Genomic DNA, 15,745 nt, shown 5'->3' with positions numbered 1-15,745 from the left:
GATTAGGTTGCATTCAGTTAAGGTGATGGCCAAGAATGTTCCATGGAGTTCTCTAAACAATCCAGGCTGATTCTGGGACAGAGGATGGCTCTCCAAAAATGGACAACAGAGTCCCATTGCTGGGGACAATATCCACACAGTGCATTGAACATAGAGAGGTCAATTTAGTCTCCTTAGCATGGGAAGGTACACTGCAGTCTCTGGAAAGAGAAACCTGGACACCAGACCCAGCCACAAAATAGTCAACTTAAAATTTGCTCTGCCTGCAAGATATGGTGGAGCAGAACCTGTTGGAATGGCAAACCAATGTCAGGCTTAACTTGAGGACCATGCCATGAGAGGAAGCCCATGCCCTACAGTGCCAGGGTGACCAGGACCAGAGACTGGTTAGTTCAGAAACCTAGGGTAGAACCAAACACTATTAGGAAAAAAATGACTCCTAACTATATTCTGCAATATTCATAGATTTGTGCCTTGTCCAGTCACCATCAGAGAAGATTCCTCCAGCAGCAGATGGGAGTGGGTACAGAGACACAGAATCAGACATTATGCAGAAAGAAATTATAAATTGGGCGTCTCCACTGAGTACCTCGCTTAGGAGTTCAGGGAACCTGGCAGAAGAGAGGAAGAAAATACCGTAGGAGTCAGACAGGATAGAGAACATTGCGCACGGAATAAACTAAACAGGGCTCATATGGACTAACAGACACCGAAGAGACAGACACAGGGCCTGCAAGGGTCTCCATCAGGTCCTCTTAGTATATGCTATTTCTGTTAGCTTGGTGTTTTTGATGGAACTCCTAACAGTGAGAGAGGTATATCTCTGACTCTTTTGCTTGTTCTTGGGACACGTTACTTCCTATTGGGTTGCCTTGTCCACCCTTGAAATGAGGGCTTTTGTCTTGTCTTATTGTATCTTGTTTTGTCCTGTTTGGCTGTTGTTTCTTCTGCTGTATTCTGTAGAGGAAAAGGAGGGGGGGCAGACCTAGGGGAGGGGGTGGTATGGGGAGAGCTGGGAGAAGAGGAGATGGACAGAGGAGAAACGGTGATCTGGATATATAGCATAGAAGAAGAATCTATTTTCAATTTTAAAAAATATAAATTAGGAAGTAGCTGTCCCTCTGGCATCATCAGGTAAACAGGCCAGCTTCCCGGCCTGTGTTCCAGAGCCTGCAGATCGCCTAGGAACTGCACAGAGCTCCCAATCCCGGCGGGAGCCAAGCACCCCAGACTCCAGATCTTCTCTCCCACCAACGAGTCCAGGAAACTAGAGAAGGCTGGGCGCACAGGGAAGTAGCTGTCCCTCTGGCATCATCAGGTAAACAGGCCAGCTTCCTGGCCTGTGTTCCAGAGCCTGCAGATCACCTGGGAACTGCACAGAGCTCCCAATCCCGGAGGGAGCATCAGGTAAACAGGCCAGCTTCCCGGCCTGTGTTCCAGAGCCTGCAGATCGCCTGGGAACTGCACAGAGCTCCCAATCCCGGTGGGAGCCAAGCACCCCAGACTCCAGATCTTCTCTCCCACCAACGAGTCCAGGAAACTAGAGAAGGCTGGGAGCACAGGGAAGTAACTCTCCCTCTGGCATCATCAGGTAAACAGGCCAGCTTCCCGGCCTGTGTTCCAGAGCCTGCAGATCGCCTAGGAACTGCACAGAGCTCCCAATCCCGGCGGGAGCCAAGCACCCCAGACTCCAGATCTTCTCTCCCACCAACGAGTCCAGGAAACTAGAGAAGGCTGGGCGCACAGGGAAGTAGCTGTCCCTCTGGCATCATCAGGTAAACAGGCCAGCTTCCTGGCCTGTGTTCCAGAGCCTGCAGATCACCTGGGAACTGCACAGAGCTCCCAATCCCGGAGGGAGCATCAGGTAAACAGGCCAGCTTCCCGGCCTGTGTTCCAGAGCCTGCAGATCGCCTGGGAACTGCACAGAGCTCCCAATCCCGGTGGGAGCCAAGCACCCCAGACTCCAGATCTTCTCTCCCACCAACGAGTCCAGGAAACTAGAGAAGGCTGGGAGCACAGGGAAGTAACTCTCCCTCTGGCATCATCAGGTAAACAGGCCAGCTTCCCGGCCTGTGTTCCAGAGCCTGCAGATCGCCTGGGAACTGCACAGAGCTCCCAATCCCGGCGGGAGCCAAGCACCCCAGACTCCAGATCTTCTCTCCCACCAACGATTCCAGGAAAGGAGAGGAGGCTGGGAGTACAGGGAAATAGCTGTCCCTCTGGCATCATCAGGTAAACAGGCCAGCTTCCCGGCCTGTGTTCCAGAGCCTGCAGATCACCTGGGAACTGCACAGAGCTCCCAATCCCGGCGGGAGCCAAGCACCCCAGACTCCAGATCTTCTCTCCCACCAAAGAGACCAGGAAACTACAGGAGCCAGGGAGACCAGGGGAGTAGCAGTTCCAGATCAGGTACAACAGGACCCAGCATAGGGTCCAGGGGACCAGGTAGGAGGCTAAGTGCCCCAGATTCCTGTTCTTCTTCTCTACCCACGGACCAGCATTTGGACAAGGCATAGAAGAACCACCAGATTACTGGACTTACTAGCACCCACCAAAAGGGAACTCTGGTCCCCAGACCAGGAAGGGGCTCTTTCTGTACCCACTAGAAGAAGAGATGGGAAAGAGACAATACAAAAACACAGTCAGCAACAGAAAAACAAATATGACACCGCCAGATTCTAGAGACTCCACACCAGCAAGACCCCAATATTCCAACGCGAAGGAAGCAGAAGAGAACGACCTTAAAAGCACTTTCATGAAAATGATAGAGGCCCTAAAAGAGGATATTGGAAAATCCCTCAAAGAAATGGAAGAAAAAACAAACCAAAAAATGCAAGAATTGGAAGAAAAAACAAACCAAAAAAGGCACGAAATGGAAGAAGAAATGAAGCAAAAAATGCAAGAAATGGAAGAAAAAGCAAAGCAAAAAATGCAAGAATTAGAAGAAGAAACATACCAAATAAGGCAGGAAATGGAAGAAGAAACAAAGCAAAAATGCAAGAAATGGTAGAAAAAACAAAGCAAAAAATGAAAAAAATGGAGGAAGAAACAAACTAAAAAAGGCAGGAAATGGAAGAAGAAACAAAGCACAAAATCCAAGAAATGGAACAAAAAGCAAACCAAAAAATGCAAGAAATGGAAGAAAGAACAAACCAAAAAATTCATAAAAGGCAACAAACGGACGAACAGATAAACAGAAAATTGCAAGAAGCAATGCAAACGCTGCAAGGGTTGAAAACTGAAATAGAGTCACTAAAAAAAAACACAATCTGAAGAAAGGCAGAAAATAGAAAAGCTGGACAAACAGTCAGGCACTACCAATACAAGCATTACCAACAGAAAAGAAGAGATGGAAGAGAGAATCTCAAGTGTTGAAGATACATTAGGAGAAATGGATTTATCAACCAAAGAAAACCTTAAATCCAACAAATCCTTAACACAAAACATCCAGGAATTATGGGACACCATGAAAAGACCAAACCTAAGAATAATAGGTATAGAAGAAGGAGAAGAAATCCACCTCAAAGGGGCAGAAGGCATATTCAACAAAATCATAGAAGAAAACTTTCCCAACCTTAAGAAAGACATGCCAATGAAGGTACAAGAAGCCTACAGAACACCAAATAGAGTGGACCACAAAAAAATCCCTCGCCACATAATAATCAAGACCTCAAACATACAGAATAAAGAAAGAATATTAAGAGCAGCTAAGGAAAAAGGTCAAGTAACATATAAAGGCAGACCTATCAGAATTACACCTGATTTCTCCATGGAAACTCTGAAAGCCAGAAGGTCCTGGATAGATATTCTACCTACACTAAGAGACCATGGATGCCAACCCAGACTACTATACCCGGCAAAGCTCTCAATCACTATAGACGGAGAAAGCAAGATATTCCATGACAAAACTAGATTCAACCAATATGTGTCCACTAACCCAGCCCTACAGAAAATTTTGGAAGGAAAACTCCAACCCAAGGAAGCTAACTACAACCAGAAAAACATAAGCATTAGAGAATCCCTCTCTACCAACAGCCAAAAGAACAAAGGGGTGAAATTCCACCCATAATTCCACCACCAACAACCATCGCAAATCGAAGAAGGATGAGCAATCAATGGTCATTAATATCCCTCAATATTAACGGCCTTAACTCACCCATAAAAAGACACAGACTAGCACAATGGATTCGAAGACAGAAGAACCCTTCCTTCTGCTGCATACAAGAAACACACCTCACCCTCAAAGACAGACATTACTTGAGAGTTAAAGGTTGGGAAAAAATTTTTCAATCAAATGGACCCAAGAAACAAGCAGGGGGTAGCAATCCTAATATCTAACAAACTAGACTTTAAAATAAAATCAATCAAAAGAGATGAAGGAGGTCATTACATACTCATCACAGGTGAAACCCACCAAGATGAAGTGTCTATCCTGAACATCTATGCCCCCAATACAAAGGCATCCACATTCGTTAAAGAAACATTATTAGAACTTAAATCTCATCTAAAGCCCCACACAGTTATAGTGGGAGATTTCAACACACCACTCTCACCACTAGACAAGAATACCAGACAGAAACTCAACAAAGAAGCAAAGGGTCTAATAGAAGTAATGACCCAACTGGGATTAACAGATATCTATAGAACATTTCATCCACATAAAAAAGAATATACCTTCTTCTCACCACCACATGGAACCTTCTCAAAAATCGACCACATACTTGGCAACATATCAAACCTCAGCAGCTACAAAAAAATTGGAATAACTCCATGCATCTTATCAGAACACCATGCCTTAAAATTAGAATTAAACAACAACACAAATTGCAGAAAACCTACAAACTCATGGAAATTGAATAATGCTCAACTGCACCATCCCTGGGTCAAAGAGGAAAAAAAAAGAAATTAAAGACTTCCTCGAATTCAATGAGAATGAAGACACAACATACCCAAACCTATGGGACACTTTGAAAGCAGTGCTACGGGGGAAGTTCATAGCACTAAGTGCTCACATGAAGAAACAGGAAAACAGTTATACCAGAGAATTAACATCACAGCTAAAAGCTCTAGAACACAAAGAAGCAAACTCCCCCAGGAGGAGTAGACGCCAGGAAATAATCAAATTGAGGGCTGAAATCAACAAAGTAGAAACCAGGAAAACAATACAAAGAATCAATGCAACGAAGAGTTAGTTCTTTGAGAAAATCAACAAGATAGACAAACCTTTGTCCAAACTTACCAAACAGCAGAGAGTGAACACGCAAATTAACAAAATTAGAAATGAAAAGGGGGACATAACAACAGACTCTGAGGAAATCCAGAGAATCATTAGGTCATACTTTGAAAACCTATACTCCACAAAATTCGAAAATTTAAAGGAAATGGATGACTTCCTGGACAGCTATCATTTGCCAAAACTAAATCAAGAACAGATAAGCAATTTAAATAGACCTATAACCCCTATGGAAATAGAAGCTGTCATCAAAAGTCTCCCAACCAAAAAAAGTCCAGGTCCAGATGGCCTCAGTGCAGAATTCTACCACAAATTCAAAGAACAGCTTATACCAATTCTTCTCAAAGTGTTCCACACAATAGAAGCAGAAGGGTCTTTGCCAAACTCTTTCTATGAGGCTTCAATAACCTTTATCCCCAAGCCACACAAAGATACAACCAAGAAAGAGAACTTCAGACCAATATCCCTCATGAACATTGATGCAAAAATACTCAATAAAATACTGGCAAATCGGATCCAAGAACACATCAAAACAATCATTCACCACGATCAAGTAGGTTTCATCCCAGGGATGCAGGGATGGTTCAACATACGAAAATCCATCAACGTAATCCACCATATAAACAAGCTGAAAAACAAAAATCACATGATCATCTCACTAGATGCTGAAAAAGCCTTTGACAAAATCCAACACCCCTTCATGATAAAGGTCTTGGAGAGATCTGGGATAACAGGGACATACTTAAACATAATAAAAGCCATATACAGTAAACCAACAGCCAACATCAAACTAAATGGACAGAAACTCAACGCAATTCCTCTAAAATCAGGAACAAAACAAGGCTGTCCACTCTCTCCATACCTTTTCAACATGGTACTTGAAGTTCTAGCTATAGCCATATGACAACAAAGGGGGATCAAGGGGATACAAATTGGGAAGGAAGAAGTCAAACTTTCACTGTTTGCAGACGATATGATAGTTTACATCAATGACCCAAAGAACTCTACCAGGGAACTCTTACAGCTGATTAACACCTTCAGCAAAGTGGCAGGGTACAAGATCAACTCAAGAAAGTCAGTAGCCCTACTATATACAGATGATAAAAGGGCTGAAAGAGAAATCAGAGAAACATCACCCTTTACAATTGCCACAAACAACATAAAATACCTTGGGGTAAAGCTAACCAAACAAGTGAAAGACCTGTATCATAAGAACTTTGAATCTTTAAAGAAAGAAATTAAAGAAGCCCTCAGAAAATGGAAAGATCTCCCATGCTCTTGGATAGGTAGGATCAATGTAGTAAAAATGGCAATCCTGCCAAAAGCAATCTACAGATTCAATGCTATCCCCATTAAAATCCCAGCACAATTCTTCACAGACCTTGAAAGAACAATAATCAATTTTATATGGAAAAACAAAAGACCCAGGATAGCCAAAACAACCCTGTTCAACAAGGCAACGTCCGGAGGCATCACTATCCCTGACCTCAAGCTCTATTATAGAGCTATAGTCCTGAAAACAGCTTGGTATTGGCACAAAAATAGACAGGCAGACCAATGGAATCGAATTGAAAATCCGGGTATTAACCCACACACGTACGAACATCTGATCTTTGACAAAGAAGCTAAAAATATACAATGGAATAAAGAAAGCATCTTCAACAAATGGTGCTGGCATAATTGGAGACTGGCATGTAGAAAAATGCGGATCGATCCATGTTTATCGCCATGCACAAAACTTAAGTCCAAATGGATCAAAGACCTCAACATAAATCCAGCCACACTGAACCTCTTAGAAGAGAAAGTGGGTGGTACCCTTGAACGAATTGGTACAGGAGACAGCTTCCTGAACATAACACCAGTAGCACAGACAGTGAGATCAACAATTAATAAATGGGACCTACTGAAACTGAGAAGCTTCTGTAAGGCAAAGGACACAGTCGGCAAGACAAAAAGGCAGCCCACAGAATGGGAAAAAATATTCACTAATCCCACATCTGACCGAGGGTTGATCTCCAAAATTTACAAAGAACTCAAGAAGCAAGTCTCCAAAACAGCAAAGGACCCAATTAAGAAGTGGGCTGCAGAACTAAATAGAGAGTTTTCAATAGAGGAGTCTAAAATGGCTGAGAGGCACTTGAGAAAGTGCTCAACATCCTTAGCCATCCGGGAAATGCAAATCAAAGCAACTCTGAGATACCATCTCACTCCTGTCAGAATGGCTAAAATCAAAAACACCAATGACAATTTATGCTGGAGAGGATGTGGTGAAAGGGGGACACTCCTCCATTGCTGGTGGGAGTGCCAACTGGTTCAGCCACTTTGGAAATCAGTATGGAGATTCCTCAGAAAAATGGGAATAAACCTACCACGAGACCCAGCAACTGCACTCTTAGGCATATATCCAAAAGATGCCCATTCATATAACAAAGATGTCTGTTCCACTATGTTCATAGCAGCTCTATTTGTAATAGCCAGAACTTGGAAGCAACCTAGATGTCCCTCACCCGAAGAATGGATAGAGAAAATGTGGTACATCTACACAATGGAGTACTATTCAGCAGAAAAAAATAATGGAATCATGAGATTCGCAGGCAAATGGATGACACTAGAAGAAACCATCCTGAGTGAGGTAACCCAGTCACAAAAAGAGAAACATGGCATGTACTCTCTCATATATGGATTTTAGACATAGATCTGGGGAGTGCCAGCCTACAATCCTATTGCCAGAGAGTCTGGGAAACAGAAACTTCATTTACTGGCTGGTTAAGTACTGAGCTGAACTCAAGAAAGCCAGTAACAGAGAGGGAGGACTGATGATCAAAGGGATTAAGACTGGGCTGGTTTAACCCCCCAGAAACAGCTGACCAGACAAAGGTTAACTCTTGAATCCCAGGCATCAGCCTGGGAAGCCAGCATGGGACTGATCAAGACCCCCTGAATCTGGGTGTCAGTGAGGAGGCCTAGGTAATCTATTGAGCCTTGGACAGCAGATCAGTACCCATCCCAAGTATACACACGGTCTCTGGACTCCCATAGAACAATGTGAGGTGCACTCTCACCCTGAACTCTTGGGGAAGGGTCTAGGCCCTGCCCTATATGAAATGACAGACTATGGACACCCCCATGGAGGGCCTCACCCTCCCTGGGGGAATGAGGGGATAACGGGGGGGGGGGATGGGAGGGAGGGCACGGGAGGAGGGGAGGGAAAGGGAGAGGGACCTCGTACTGACTTGTGAAGCAACCTTGTTTCTTATCTAAATTTAAAATGGAAAAAAATATTAATTAAAAAAAAGAATAAAAAAATATATATATAAATTAAAGGAAGAAAGACAATATGGAATGCCAAAACTTTTGGCTTGCTTCCTACCCAACCCTTCCTGTGGTTTGTTATTTGTTTAGGAAATGATTCAGCAGCATCACTTTATATACCATAGTAATTATCCATTAACATTGCTTAGGGGACCAGCAGTATGCCTAAAGGTACCTGTTGCCAAGCCAGAATACCTAGGATCAATCCTCAGGACAGACAGGGTTAAAGGACAGAAGTGATTCCTACAGGTTGTCCTCTGATCTTTGCATATGTACCATGGCACACACATGCCCACACACATACATACACACAAAATGAACAAACTATAATATTTATAGCTAGATATTTGACATAAACTAGTACTTGATTCCTGTGTAAAAGTCACTGTGTATAAAGTGCATTTAGTGGCATTTCACACAGGCCACCTTTGAATAACATCAGATGAACAGAAATGTATTATTCATCTTTCTAGAGGAACACTTATTTGGGTCAGCTTCAGAGAATCCACACCTATATAGTTGGCTCCATTTTTTTATGGCTAAGTCAGCACACAAGGACTCTCAAGCCAGCAAATGCAAGCTGCTGATATACACTCACAGGATTTATTCCTGTCTACTGAAACAGGAAATGGTGGGTAGCTATAACATACAAGTACATGCGAAGCACAGCCACGATACTAATTACAATATATTGAGTCTGCCCTTAAAACAACAGTGGATATATTTTATATGTAAGCCAATATTTCTTGAAAGTCTTGCACATCTAGTGAAAAAATCTTTATGTAATTATTGCAAGGCCATGGCATCCACTAAAATTTGTCATTTAAAGACACCATTTCTTTCTCAATGAATTCAATAAATACGACAAATCATTGCTTTTAAATCCTTCCCAGTGAATTGACTCTTACTTACATGAATCTAAAATATATAATTTCTTGGTATATATTATGTATACATAATTAATTATATATTAAATCAAATTAATTCCATAAATTTTATTATAATTTTCTATAATTAAGTATAATATATGAAACTTACTCTTATGCATACTTATGAAATTAGTCTGGAGGAAATATCTTGCAATGATGCTTACATCTGAGAACATGAAAAGACATGAAATGTACCAGAAAATCTCATAATTAGAAGTCAAATGAGAACTAAGCATATTACCATGCATGAATTTTGTGGTGAGAAAGTCTATCTTACCTATATAGGTGTTCAGTTTGCTGCTCTAGTAGATAATGCTAACAGATGGAAAGGAATTTCCTTTTTCCAATATGTACAACAGTGGTTCACAAATGTAGAGAAAAGAAGTTAATAGTTAAGAAGATAATAGACAGTCAAAAACATACAGTTATACTGACAAATGATATGCAGACGATAGATACATAGGTCGATGGAATGATAGATAATAATTGATAGGTGATAGATTATAAATTGATTTATTGATGGGTACAAAATTGAAGATTAATGTATAGTAGGTGATATAGAGGTGATCAATGGATGATAGACAAATAATAAAAGGTCGTTGATAGATGATAGATAAATAGATTAGATAGATAGATGATAAATATATGATAGATGGATAGGTTTATAGCTAGATGATAGATGATTCATGGGTGACAGATAAATAGGTAGATGATATATTGATAGAGAAACAGACAGACAACAGACAAATAGTCTACACAATACCCTCCTCCTTATAGGACACTGCAGCACGATGTGTATCCTACCATCAGCATTACACATGCTCACTGGATGCTCTGAGATACAAAGGTTCTGACACAGACAAATGCATACCTCCAAGACCAAACTACTTAAAAATATTCCACATATTTATTTAGTGTGTATATGTGAGAGCTCATTCTGTTGTGTGCGCATGAATGTCCCTCTTTTATCATGTGGGACCTGGGAATTGAACTCGGGTTGTGAGGCATGGCAGCAAGGCCCTTTCCACTGACTCAGCTCTCAGGGCCATGCTCCATTGCCTCTTTTAGTGCTTTTTCTTATTATTTTCAGCCATAGCACAACTTTGGGGCTCTTACCCTTAGGGGAATTTCTAAGCACTTGTTTTCCTGGACTACAGCACCAACTGATAAGTTATAGTTAATGTTGACCTTTTTGAAGAATCCTGGGGAGCTCTACTGATTTTTTTAAGGGAATTGCTTTCTCATGCTGACAACAGACGGCTCATGTGTATATTAACCTCTTTTACTATTTTGGGGGAGTCAGTTGATAACTTCTCTTGTGCCACGTTTCATAGGACCATGGACATCCCTGAAAATAGATGCTCTTGCCAACAATGAGTAGATATTAAAAAGAGAACACAATTCTTTAGGTGGACCCTTAAAATTCAATAGAAGAGAAATAGTAACAACCCTAAAAATGAATGTTCATTCTCTCCTTAAGGAGACATTCAGAGCAGGCCTTATATTGGCCTACGATTTCCTACTTGCAGAGACCATTGTTACCTTGTATTTTTTTCCTACATACTTGGAGAAATATACTTGAAATCTTAGCCTCCCAGAGCAAACAGAGGAATGAGAGTCAACCCAATTTGAAAGTTATTGTTTAGCAAATGGAACAATTCAATGTAAAAAAATTTACATTTCTAAGCCTCAAGATTAAATTTTTTCTACATTACAAAAATATCTTTAAACAATAAATCTTTTTCTCTAGCCTGTCTAATATTCAGAAATAGTTTTAGAAAATAAAAGATCTGTAGTTTGTGTGTAGTTCAAAGTATTCTACAAACAACTGTGATGTTGGGAAAATCTCACCTCTCCTTTGTGAATTTTCATATCCTGTTTGTCTTGTGAGTGGTTTTTATGAGCCATGAAAGATCAGTATCCACTCATATCTTTGATTTTCCTTGCAATAAACTCACACAATAAAGTCTCTTATTGTGTTACATTGTTCCCTCATTGGCATAACTTACATGTGCTCCCAGGTTCAAAGCAGGTTTCTATGCCTGAAGGAAGAAGACTGCCCTGGTGAACAGCCTGTCCACAAGCCTCTCACATGAAACACAACAGGTGCCTTTGCTGTTTTTCTTTTTAACTTCTTCTATTATTTCGGATCTGGTTCCCTTTGCTCAGTTCAGCCAATGAAAATGTTGCTATTTTACTTTGAAGCATCTGCGTACTGGTGTCACTAGGAACATCCCATTGTATTGAAATTAATTTTCAGTATAAGCTCCTTCAGGAAAGAGTGATTAAATTTAATAGAAACCTTGATTTTTATTATAATTTCTGAGCTCTTCAAGTATTCCAAAGTACACTCTGGGAGGTGCTGGACTCATAGACGGATTTGAAAAACACACACCATGACTTAAATACCTTCATTAACTTATCTTGAAGTAACTTAGTGAACTTTGGCAACCTGATCATTTAATGGATACCACAGTCATAGAAAATTTCTTTCTAACAGTTCTAAAAAGTAGTATGAAGATAATTCAAGTGCATTTGTTATTTTAAATATAACTCAAGCATGGGATCCTACAGAACATGATGCTACAGGTAGAGCCAAAGTAATTGCAAATGGAATGTGCTTGAATCTAAATTTCATTATTAGACACACACATGTACTGTATACAAAATTCAAGGGAAATGACTAATGGTTTTTAGTAAAAATGACACATAAAAATTAATTATTTAGGTTGTATAGGTACATTTATGTCAATTGAAATATGTGAAAATTCAAATGTAATCTGCTGGTCATGGAGGAAAAATCTAAATGTCAAAGTATCTATTCATGTGAAACTCTTAAAAATATTTCTTTGAGCAATCAACATTCTCTGAATGTGTTAGCTGACAAGGTTATTTCTTGTTAGACTTGGCATTTGAATCTTTGTAGATGGAAACTCTGGGATGACAATAACTGTATGAGATGAGGGAAATGGATATGCATTGCCAGAGTTTGAAAGAGGCCAAGGAAGGCTTGATGCTTAGCTCAGTTTAACAACACCAGTAGACAGGACATCTTGAACTTTTATGTTCACAGAAGGAAGGTAGGGAGGGAGGGAGAGAGGGACACAGGGAGGGAAGGAGGGAGGAAAAGAGGGATGAAGGGAGGGAAGGTGGGAGGGAGGAAGGGAGGGAGGGAGGGAGAGAGGGACGGAGGGAGGGAGGAAGGAAGGAAGGGAGAGAGAAAGAAAGAAAGAAAGAAAGAAAGAAAGAAAGAAAGAAAGAAAGAAAGAAAGAAAGGGAGAAAGAAAGATAGAAAGGAAGGAAGGAGAGATGAAGGAAGGAAAGAGAGAGGAAGGAAAGAGAGAGGAAGGAAGGAAGGAAGGAAGGAAAGAAGGAAGGAAGGAAGGAAGGAAGGAAGGAAGGAAGGAAGGAAGGAAGGAACTTGTAAATTCTCTTCCTGGAAGCCTGTGGCCATTTTCTCAACAGGGATTGTCTTTGTCTAGCACTGGGGCTAGCCAGTTGGAGTACAGTCAGGAGCTCTAGCTCACTCTTTGCTCCAGGTTACAAAGCTACCTATTGTCATGAATATAGGTGAAGCCAATTAGAAAACCCGAATAGTCCATCCACAGTCCCCACAACTACCAGTTTTTAGTGTGTCTCTAGGACTTCAGGAAATACAAACTTAGACTCAGGTCCTATCTTAGGAAGTTGGCAAATCTGTTTTATATCAGTCAATAGGTAACCATTAATTTTGCAGCATTAATGTCTTCCAAAATTAATCTCAGCTGAGAGACATGAATGAAATTAGAACCTTATTCAAAGTATTAGAAACGCTTAAATAGAGTACTAACCCAGTCATCAGACAAAGATCAGAAATCTGTGTTTAAAAATGAAGAGAGTTGGGCTAGAGAAATGGCTCAGTGGACAGGAGCACTGACTGCTCTTCCAGAAGAAGAGCAAACACATGGTATCTGTAACCCCAGTCCTAGGGTGCTCCTACGCCTTCAACTGACATCCACGGGTATGCATGTGGTACATACACTTAAACAAATCTAAAAGATTTACAAAAATTATCAGAAGAGAGAGTGCCACCATGACTCCAGGATCCCAGTGAGTATGCATTTAATCAAACTCTATTCTAAACAGATGAACCTCTGAGCTACTTGCTTTAATCATCTAGCGGAGTTATTACTGGATGTCAGTAGCACGTCTGTTTTAAGCAATTGTTAACCAGGCTTGCTTGGGCATATGTACACATGTGAGTGCAGATACCTACAAGTCAGAAGAGGACATCAGAATTCCTGGAGCTGGAGTTACAGGCAGTTGTTCAGTGCTGGGAGCCATACTTAGTTTCTGTGGGCAACCAATGCCTACTCTTCACCGTAGAGCGATCTCCTTGACCTACTATCTAATTTTAAATATTAATTGTTAAAGTATTTTGTTTTTAGTCTGAAACCATCAGACATGCTCAGCAGAATTTAACAGCAAAGACAAAGGAATTCCTTATTACATATAGTCTCTATTGTTCACTTTGAAGTGAGACCCACAAAAGATTTATGCAGACAAAATTCCATGACTTTTCAGGTGAAACACACAGTCAATGTGGATTTGGGAAAGATGGAAAGTGAGAAACACAAGGACATAGCTTTTGCAGATTCCGTAAACTTGGTCTTTTTAATCATCAATACTGGCTAAATAGCTATTCAAGTTATATTTGAAATCATCTTTAATGTTAGGAGTATAAATATCTAGTCAATTTCTATACTAGAAAAGAGAAACATTAAAATTAATTTTACTGCATCAGAAAAAGTTCATGTATTCAAGAAAAGGCAAGCAATGGTTTCTTTTGAAAAGAAATTTTCCTTGCTATGCCATGTTTGGTTGTATCCCTGGGAGGTCTGCTCTTTTCTGAAGGAAAATGGAGCAGGAGTAGATCTGAGGGAGAGAGGACGTGGAGGGGAGGAGACTGGTAGTAGGAGAGGAAGGGGAAACTGCCATCAGGATGTAATAGGAGAGAGAAGAATAAATACATTTTCAAAATAAAAGCAGTTTTAATATTTAATTAAGCATCATTTGTCTAAAAAATCTATATAAAGAACACACTAGGTCATATAATCATGTAGATATTTTTAATTCAAAATGAATATACTGTTTAAGCACATTGTAAAATATGATATCCTAAGCAGGCAGAAGCAGGTAAACCACTCCATGGATTGCTTATTGAGTTCATATCATCATTTGGGATAGATTTAAGCCATATGTTTGTTAATGTGATGTGGGCTTATGAGGCCCACACACCTATAATACAGTCAAGGCAGTAAGTAAAGGATCAATTCAAATTCTAGAATTTGAGCAACAAACATGTTTCTATTAGATTAAGGGCCATTTGGATACCTTCCTTTATTATTAAACATTTCTACTACTATGGCCATACAGCAAAGCATTCTAAACATGATTGGCTCAATGCAACAACTATTTAATTCACTAATGAAATGGTAGTATAGGAGGCACTCAGCTGGCGCAGTATGACTGCTTCACAGGGTCAGTGTCCCCTTAAGTTCACTTGCCATGCACCTGGAAGTTGGATATACAACATCTTACCTTGAACTGAGTACACTCAATCTTCCCAGAAAGTCTGCCTGTGGGGTCTGTCCTGGGGTTCTTCAGCATGGAAGCATCTATAAACAGGAAGAATTCTATGTGGCTCAATGATTCCATGGAGACGCTTCTGAAAAAGAACCAAAGCGAAAGGTCTTGCATCAGAAGAAATCACCTGTAGAGTTGTAAATTAGTGTTTCTACACTACATTGGTCTGTGGAGTTAAGAAGATAGCTAGATATAGTTCTCCGTAAAGGAATGCTGTGTTGCAAAGATGTGCAGGATGGGTTGCTGGATTGGCAATAATTAAAAAATACAGCCTCCATCGAGAATAATAAAACCCACCGATAAGACCCATTGGCTTTAGCATTAAAGTAACACATTTTTTACCTGGGTTCAATGTTTCAACGGCTTGGTCCTGAAGTGTTATGGAGTGATAAAGAATTAAATGCTTGCTTACTTTCCTGTGATGTGACTACTACATTTAGAAAAGTGAGGAGGCCAATAGAATGTGAGAAATTGTTAATAACCAAGACATGTTTTTATTGTAATTAAAGGCAGTTTAATTATGTGTGTGTTAGGATTTAAGATACTCTGGAAGAAATCCATCCATTCTAAGGGAAATGACTAGACCATGCCTGCACATTAGGGCACCCACATTTCACTACACAATAAAAATCTATTGATGCAATAT

General features: G+C 40.5%; 1 long non-coding RNA gene across 1 annotated transcript in view; it reads right to left on the bottom strand.

Annotated features, from left to right (window-relative positions):
- Positions 1 to 15,060: 15,060 nt before the first annotated feature.
- Positions 15,061 to 15,745, bottom strand: part of LOC121134215 — a 44,056-nt gene continuing 43,371 nt past the window's right edge. The window contains exon 5 of the long non-coding RNA XR_005871260.1: positions 15,061 to 15,181. This is a non-coding gene — a long non-coding RNA (uncharacterized LOC121134215). The remainder of the gene's footprint in view (positions 15,182 to 15,745) is intronic.

Source organism: Mesocricetus auratus, unplaced genomic scaffold (assembly GCF_017639785.1).
Source record: "Mesocricetus auratus isolate SY011 unplaced genomic scaffold, BCM_Maur_2.0 Super-Scaffold_100027, whole genome shotgun sequence".
Lineage (NCBI taxonomy): Eukaryota > Metazoa > Chordata > Mammalia > Rodentia > Cricetidae > Mesocricetus > Mesocricetus auratus.
The sequence above is the reverse complement of the archived record's forward strand: the minus strand, read 5'-3'. Positions and strand labels throughout refer to the sequence as shown.